Below are 9078 nucleotides of genomic sequence, written 5' to 3' on the forward strand. Positions count from 1 at the left end.
AATGCTCAAAGTCATACAAACCGGGTCGTACACAGAGATAACAGTAAAGTGCCAGGGATGAGACAGAACGGATAGTCGGGGACAGGCAGTGGTCAAAGCCAAACAGACATAGAAGGTACCAAGCAGAATCCAACAAGCAGTATCCAGAGTAAAGGCCGAGTCGTACACCAAGTTATCAGACAAACAAGAACACAGCACAAACACACTCCAAGGTCAACACACTCTGCCAAGGGCGAAAGTATAACTGACGGGGATAGGAGCTTCCTGAGGCCATAAGAAGCCTTCCCAGAACCAGGGAGAGGCCACAATAATGAGCCCCAGGTGTGCAAGTAAGCCTGCACTGGGATCATAACCTTTAACCTCAGAAGTGCCAGTCATCAGCACTGGTTCCAGACATTAACCCCACATGTGAGAGTTAAATCCGCACTGAGATCATGACAAATAGAAGTTCCAATTGCAACCCCCCTTTCCGCACCAATTCCTAAAAAAAAAAATCAGTGGAGTCACAGAAGAACAGATTTAATAACTTTTCAGCCTTTACAAAGTAATTTTCATCCTAATGAAGCTCCTAGATTCTCCATATAGTCCTTGATATAGAATAGAACATTGTGCTCCACATAGCGTACCATACAGTATAATGGTTCCACAACATAATGGGCCCCACATACTGCTCCACAGTATAATGGGCCCCACAAAGGGCACCATACAGTATAATGGGCCCACATAGTGCTCCACAGGATAATAGATTCCACATAGTGCTCAACCGTATTATGAGTCCCACATAGCGCTCCACAGTATAAGGGACCCCACATAGTGACATAGTGCTTTATACAGTATAATGGCCCCACATAGTCCTTCATACAGTATAATAGCCCCACATAATGCTCCACAGTTTAATGGTCACACATAGTGCTCCACAGTGTAATGGCCCCACATAGTGTTCCACAGTATAATGGCCCCCAGATAGTGTTCCACAGTATAATGGGCCCCACATAGTGCTCCACAGTATATTGGGCTCACATAGTCACCATGATGGGCATTACACACACAGCTCTGCTAGGTCAGTTTATAGTGATATAGCATAGTGAGTCCGTGTTTAGAGCAGAGCAGTGTGAAGAGTTCTCTGTTGTGCTCTGAACACAGCAGTGATCTGCAGCCTAGTAGTGTACTACTGATGCCAGACTGAGATTACCACTCCCCAATGCCGATACCTCATCCCTGACCTCTGCTTCCCGCATCTACTGTCATCGCTCCCTGCCCAGCAGATCCTGTCACTGCTCAGTTCACATTGAGCAGTGACAGGCGGAAAATGTAGCCCGCAGCATACATTGTGTGTGTCACAAAAATGGCGCTGATCAGCTTCCACAGATATGACCCAGACAGGCCAGGGGGTGTAAAAACCAAAACAGGCAGAGATGCTTACTTGCATAGACAGGCCTCAATACAAATGCACTATCAGGGTGCAGCGGACCCAAGTAAAATGGCAACTGCACAGGTGCAATAATACCTAATGAAACAGCCAGCCTACAATCAGGGATTGGCCGTGTGGCACACCAGTGCAAGAAAATAATTCGTATGTGGCAATGTTCACACAGGGAATGCAGAGCATATGGTTCACAGCCTCTTAGTAACACCATATAGGGGGGCTGCCCAGTGCTAACTATAATGCATCTCGTGTGAACACAGGCCACAGTTTACAGAACCATTTGGGCCCAACTGCACCCTGAAAAGATAAAAAGTGCACAAAAACATATCAATATATGTAAGGTATTGGTTAATATTATGGCCATAATACGTAAGCTGGCAAACTAACGTCAAAGTTCCTTACACTTGCCAGTCCTACTCTAACATAAAAACCACAGAAAGAGGAAAGAATCCTCCAATATTTGAGAAAAAAACAAAACAGGCAGAGATGCTTACTTGTATAGACAGGCCTCAATACAAATGCACTAACAGGGTGCAGCGGACCCAAGTAAAATGGCCAGGGGGGTGTGCCCAGATCACAGAATAAAGCACCAATATGCAAGATATGTGGCTGGACAGAGACCACAGACTCCTAAGTACAGGGGCTGCTGTATTTGAGCTGTGTAAATGTTGCTACACACCACCAAATGCAAATGTCAGCCAGCAGTGATTGAATAAAAAAAAAAATAATAAAAAGTCAAAATAGTGAATTTACTTCTGTATTAAAATAATTGATAATACAATCAATAATTATTAATACAAAAATAAAAATACTGGCACTTTCCCATTAATTACCAGGCCAAACTTTTGAAATCTGACCAATGTCACTTTATGTAGTAATAATAAGTAGTGATGAACGACCATGCTCGACACGTCTCGATACTTGATCAAGTATCATGGGTGCTCGGGCGCCATGCCTGTTAGAGAGCCAATTACCACGCAGTGTAATAACTATAATGGGAACTCAGAAGTCTCTTTGCATAGAAAAAGACAACTACAGAATACAGTTTATAGGTGATAAAGTTTATATTATATCACACGGTGATTCAAACAGGTGCAGGGAAAAACTCAAGTTCATAAACACTTGGTGTAAATATTAAATGCAACTGAACAGAGTCTGTAGGAAAGTTCAGAGGAAAGTGCAACCAAATGGAGCAGTCTGTGATGCACAGTTATACTTGACACAAGTAAGTCCTTGTTTAGTCCATATACAGATAAATATATATTTAAGTCAGTTCAAATAATGTTTTAACTCCAGGGAGGCCTGGGTAGGAAGTCTCAGGTATTGCAGCAAGAGCTTACGTGTCCAATAAGTGCAGATGGGAGCAACAGGAGCAGTCAGAAGCAGGAAGAATACTGGAAACCGGTTTACTCAGAGAGCGGAGTAACAGGATATCCACACAGGTTCACAGTAGCAGGTAGAAAACCAGGAAGCCACCAGGACCATGAGCATGACACAGGCAGAATACTCTAGCACAGACTAATGGCTGAGGTGGAGTTATAAAGCCGAAAGACACAGGGCACATGAGACAAAAGACACCTTGAAAGAGGGCAGGAATGCCCAAAAGGTAATCAAAAAATGTTCAGAGTCCTGACATTACTCCCTCCTTAGAAGCAGCTTCAGGATAATCCTGGACCCGGTTTCTCGGGGAATCTCTGATGAAAACGAGAAATCTTCTGTTGGGCATTGATGTTTTCCACAGGTTCCCAAGAGTCCTCTTCAGGTGGATAGCCCTGCCATCTTATCAGATATTGGAGCTAATTCCTGCGAATCCCAGAATCAATAATTTCTTCCACTACAAATTGTTCTTGCCCATAAATCACCACAGGCTGTGGAGGTGGCACAACACATCCCTGGAAGGTATTTGGAGATACAGACTTTAGTAAAGAAACATGGAAAACTGGGTGTACGTTCATAGTCCTAGGCAGCTTCAGACGGCAGGCCACAGAGCTCATAATACCATTGATCTTAAAAGGGACGATGAATTTCTGTCCAAGTTTCTGTGAAGGAACATTCAACTTCAGATTTTTAGTGGATAACTACATGGAATCTCCTACCTTGAACATGGGTGCCGGTTTGCGAGAAAGTAGGAGCAGATTTCTTATTATAACGTTCCTGAGCTATGGTCAGAAATTACTTCAGAACCTCCAGATTTTGCCTCATCGCAGTCAGCCCTTCCTCTACAGCCAGAACCGGAGCATTAATCGGAGACCTAAGCAAAAAACTCAGATGGTAACCCAGATTGGCAAAGAAAGGTGTGAACTTAGTGGAGGCACTCTAAAAATTGTTATATGGAAAAACAGCTAACGGGAGTAACTCCAACCCATTATCCTGAAGATAGCTGATGTGGCATCATAGATATTGTTCCAAAATTTGGTTGGTACTAGGGATGAGCGAGTACTGTAGTATTCGGACTCGCTGTACTCGTTACGAGTACCTCCTAATACTCGGGTACTCGTAATGAGTACCGTGTCCAATGTAAGTCTATGGGAAATGCGATTAATGGGCGGGGACTGTGATGGACTGGGCGGGGACTGTGTGAAGACTGTGCCAGGCTATGCCGGACTGTTCTGGCCTGTGCAGGGACTGTGCCAGGCTATGTGAGACTGTGCTGGCCTGTGCGGGGACTGTGCCAGGCTATGCGGGACTGTGCTGGCCTGTGCAGGACTGTGCTGGCCTGTGCGAAGACTGTGCCGTGCTGTGCGGGACTGTGCAGGGCTTTGCAGGTACTGTGCGGGACTGTGCTGGGCTGTGTGGGACTGTGGTGGGCTGTGCTGGGCTGTGCGGGGACTGTGCGAGGACTGTGCCGTGCTGAGCGGGACTGTGCAGGGCTGTGCGGGAACTGTGTGGGCTGTTGCGAATATTGCGAGGTGAGTAGTGAAATACTCGGGAGGATTCGAGTACCGCATTACTCGCTGAGTACCGAATCTTCACGAGTATGCTTGCTCATCCCTAGTTGGTACGTTCAGTCTAACCATTCGTCTGAGGGTGAAAAGTGGAAGAAAGACAGATATTAATATTGAGTGCAGAGCAAAACCCCTTCCAGAATCTTGAGGCGAACTGTACTCCACGGTCAGAGATGATCTCATTCGGGACCCAATGCAGCCGAAAAACATTCTGTATAACCAAATTCACTGTATCCTTAGCTGAGGGGAAGCCAGTGCATGGAAAAAAATGAGCGGCCTTAGTCAGGCAATCAACCACCACCAGGATCGTATTCATGCCCCCCATGTAGGCAGCTCCACAATGAAATCCATCAAGATAGACCCCCAAAGGTGAGACGGAACAGGTAATGGTTGAAGAAGACCTGTAGGTGACACATGAGGAGTCTTGTAATGAGCACATACCTCGCAAGAAAGAACACAGTCCTTAGTATCCTTCAGGCAAGTTGGCCACCAGAAAAATCAGCTTAACTTTTGTGTCTTCTGTACCCTCTGTGACCAGCCAACTTGTAGTCATGAACCAACATGATGATCTGCAAATGGACGGCCTCCAGGACATAGATACGTCGATCTCTGAACCACATGCCACCTTTAAGAGCAAGATTGATATCAACAGGTGAATTGGCCAGAAATACATCACCGTCATAGGTCTCCTTGAACTCCTTCCACAAGTTCTGATCGTGGATAACTCAAATGAATTTGGCATCTGATAGAATGGTCTTGGATGGGGCTCCAGGTATGGAATCCGCAGCATGGATTCGGGATAACACATCAGCCTTCCCATTACAAGAACCTGGATGGTACGAGATAACAAAATTAAATTGATTTAAAAATAAACTACAGCGAGCCTGACAAGGAGAAAGATATCTAACGGATCTAAGGAACTGTAAATTGCGATGGTCAGTCAGCACTATGATCTGTTGTGCGGCTCCTTGCAGATGATGCCTCCATTCCTTGAAAGCTGCAATAATAGCCAGCATTTCCTTTTTTCCCACATTGTAGTTTTTCTCTGCTGAGGTAAGTCTATGGTAAAAGAAGGAAAAGTATGTAGTAGACCCTTCTCTCCAGTTCTTTGGGAGAGACTAGCCCCCTAAGCATTATCAGAAGCGTCCACCTCCACAATGAAAGTATGTGCTGGGTCTGGGTGGATCAACAGCGGTGCTGAGGTGAAACAGGTGTTAAGCTGATCAAAAGCTTCTTGAGCCTGTGATGACCTCTTATAAAGAGCTTTTCATTCTTTGTCAAGGAAGTAATGGGATGGACAATGTCAGAAAAATTTTAAATAAAACATCTGTAGAAATTTGCAAAACCGATAAAACGTTGGACCTCTTTAACGTTCTAGGGTACCGGTCAGTCAAGGATAGCCTGAATCTTACCAGATGCCATGTTCAGCCCCTGGGGAGAGATGACAACCTAAAAACTGTATCTCAGAACTATGGAACTCGCACTTCTCTGGCTTGACATGCAAATGGTTCTCTTTCACACATTTCAAAACAGATTTGACATGTTCTTCATGTTCCTGTAGAGAGTCAGAAAAAAGTAGACTATTGTCCAAATAGATCACCACAAACTGGTCCAATAAATCTCTGAAGATGTCATTAGCAAGATGTTGAAACATCACAGGGGCGCTGCAAAGCTCAAAGGGCATCACGAGATATTCAAAGTGTCCATACCGGCATCTGAATGCTGTCTTCCATTCAACCCCGGAATGAATAAGCACTAAATTATATGCCCCATGAAGATCCAGTTTAGAGAAGACCTTAGCATGGCGGATTCATTCCAATAATTTGGGAATCAAGATCAAAGGATAATGATTCCGTATGGTTACCTTATTGCTTTCACGATAGTCAACACAGGGTCTCAGGGTCCCATCCTTCTTTTTTAAAAAAAATATACGTGCCCCTGCTGGTGAGGAGCAGGGACGTATGAAGCCTTTGGACAGATTTTCATCAACATACTCCTTTAACCCCTTCACCCCCAAGGGCGGTTTGCACGTTCATGACCGGGCCAATTTTTACAATTCTGACCACTGTCCATTTATGAGGTCATAACTCTGGAACGCTTCCATGGATCCTGGTGATTCTGACAATGTTTTCTCATGACATATTGTGCTTCATGATAGTGGTAAAATTTCATTCAAATAACTTGCACTTATTTGTGAAAAAAATGGAAATTTGGCAAAAAATTTGAAAATTTTGCAATTTTCCAAATTTGAATTTTTATGCCCTTAAATCACAGAGATACGGCACACAAAAAACTTGATAACTGACATTTCCCACATGTTTACTTTACATCAGCACAAATTTGGAACCAAAATTTTTTTTTGTTAGGAAGTTATAAGGGTTAAAAATTGACCAGTGATTTCTCATTTTTGCAACACCATATTATTTTTACGGACCACATCACATTTGAAGCCACTTTGAGGGGTCTATATGATAGAAAATACCCAAAAGTGACACCATTCTAAAAACTGCACCCCTTAAGGTGCTCAAAAGCACATTCAAGAAGTTTATTAACCCTTTAGGTGCGTCACAGGAATTTTTTGAATATTTACAAAAAAATGAACATTTAACTTTTTTTCACAAAAAAAATACTTCAGGTTCAATTTTTTTTATTTTACCAAGGGTAACAGGAGAAATTGGATGGCAAAAGTTATTGTGCAATTTGTCCTGAGTACGCTGATACCTGATATGTGGGGGGGAACCACTGTTTCGGCGCATGGCAGACCTCAGCAGGGAAGGAGCGCCGTTTGACTTTTTCAATGCAAAATTGGCTGGAAATCAGATCGGACGCCATGTCGCATTTGGAGAGCCCCTGATGTACCTAAACAGTGGAAACCCCCCAAGTGACTCCATTTTGGAAACTAGACCCCCCCAAGGAACTTATCTAGATATGTGGTGAGAACTTTGAACCCACAAGGGCTTCACAGAAGTTTATAACGTACAGCGGTACAATTAAAAAATCATACTTTTTCCACAAAAATGATCTTTTCACCCTCAATTTTTATTTTTCCAAGGGTAACAGGTCCCTAAAAGTTATTGTGCAATTTGTCCTGAGTACGCTGATACCCCATATGTGAGGGTAAATGACTATTTGGGCGCATGGCAGAGCTCGGAAGGGAAGCAGCGCCATTTGACGCTATTGGCTGGAATTGAGATCGGACACCATATTGCGTTTGGAAAGCCCCTGATGTACCAAAACAGTTGAAACCCCCCACAAATGACACCATTTTGGAAACTAGACCCCCCAAGGAACTTATCTAGGTGTGTGGTGAGCACTTTGAACCCCCCAGTGCTTAACAGAAGTTTATAACGCCCGGGCGTGAAAATAAAAAATTTGTATTTTTTCCACAAACATGATCAATTAGTCCCCAATTTTTTTATTTTCCCAAGGGTAACAGGAGAAATTGAACCCCAAAAGTTGTTGTCCAATTTGTCCTGAGTACTCTGACACCCCATATGTGGGAGAAAACTACTGTATGGGCACATGTCGGGGCTCGGAAGGGAAGTAGTGACGTTTTGGAATGCAGACTTTGATGGAATGGTCTGCGGGTGTCATATTGCCTTTGGAGAGCCCCTAATGTACCTAAACAGTGGAAACCCCCACAAATGACCCTATTTTCGAAACTAGACCCCCTAAGTAACTTATCTAGATGTGTGGTGAGCACTTTGAACCCCCAAGGGCTTCACAGAAGTTTATAATGCCCGGGCATGAAAATAAAAAAATCTTATTTTTTCCACAAACATGATCAATTAGTCCCCAATTTTTTTATTTTCCCAAGTGTAACAGGAGAAATTGAACCCCAAACGTTGTTGTCCAATTTGTCCTGAGTACGCTGACACCCCATATGTGGGAGAACACTACTGTATGTGTGACATCGGCGGCCGTGCCCGCCGATGCCCCTTCAGCGGCGGTGCCCGCCGCAGCTCCTCCTCACCTGCGTCCTCCTGTCCACTCGCACTTCCGCTCTGCTCCCCGCGCTGCTGCGGGTAACCGCGCCGGTCTTAGGCCGCGCACGCGCGTTCTCTCTCTCTCTTCTGCCAGTAGGGGGCGTCGCTGAGGGGAGGGTCTGTAGGGCGTACTTCCGGCCTCTGGTTATATCAGGCGTCCGCTCTATTCTGAGGGCGCCTGGTGATTGTGTGACCTCTTGCACCCATCGGCCCTTACCTTCTAGTGTACCCTGCCTATCCTTTGCTGTTCTCCCTGTGTGCTCTTTGGCCTGCTCCACTTCCGTCAGTCTGTCTCTGTCCCGTGGTCCCCCTCTGAACCCCTTCCTGTGGAATCCTGGCCAGTATTTTCCGTTATCCTTGCTCTGCCTGTCTATCCATCGAGTCGTCCCTCCTGGCACCGGCTGTCGCGGTTCTGCCCCCTGCGGCCCTGCCCCTAACGATCCCTGTACAGGGGTCAGTCTTCACCAGGTACGCTCGGCCCAGGGGCTCCGGATCCACGACCCAGAGGGTCCACTCTTGGACGTATTAGCCTAGAGTTGTCACAGTATCACCAGGCCATGGATCCCGCCGGTGCCGCAGCCGCCACACAAAAGGAATTACTTTTCCTTCGTGAAAACCAGACCCGGATAATGTCCTTTATGAAGTCTATGGACACCCGGCTATCCGCCCTGCAGACCTCTGACCCCGTGCACGCTCCCCTCCTAGTCAGTCTCCAGCAGGA

At 45.3% G+C, this 9078-nt stretch overlaps 1 long non-coding RNA gene across 1 annotated transcript; it reads right to left on the reverse strand.

Moving 5' to 3' along the window:
- Window positions 1-2507: 2507 nt before the first annotated feature.
- Window positions 2508-6928, reverse strand: LOC141099888 (uncharacterized). The gene is made up of 3 exons (XR_012234558.1): window positions 4813-6928; window positions 3523-3677; window positions 2508-3318 (listed from the first exon to the last, which is right to left on the reverse strand). It is a non-coding gene; the product is annotated as an uncharacterized lncRNA (long non-coding RNA).
- Between the last annotated feature and the right edge of the window lie 2150 nt (window positions 6929-9078).

The sequence above is a fragment of the Dendrobates tinctorius genome, unplaced genomic scaffold (genome assembly GCF_039654945.1).
Source record: "Dendrobates tinctorius isolate UK_male_01 unplaced genomic scaffold, ASM3965494v1 ptg000011l, whole genome shotgun sequence".
Taxonomy (NCBI): Eukaryota; Metazoa; Chordata; class Amphibia; order Anura; family Dendrobatidae; genus Dendrobates; species Dendrobates tinctorius.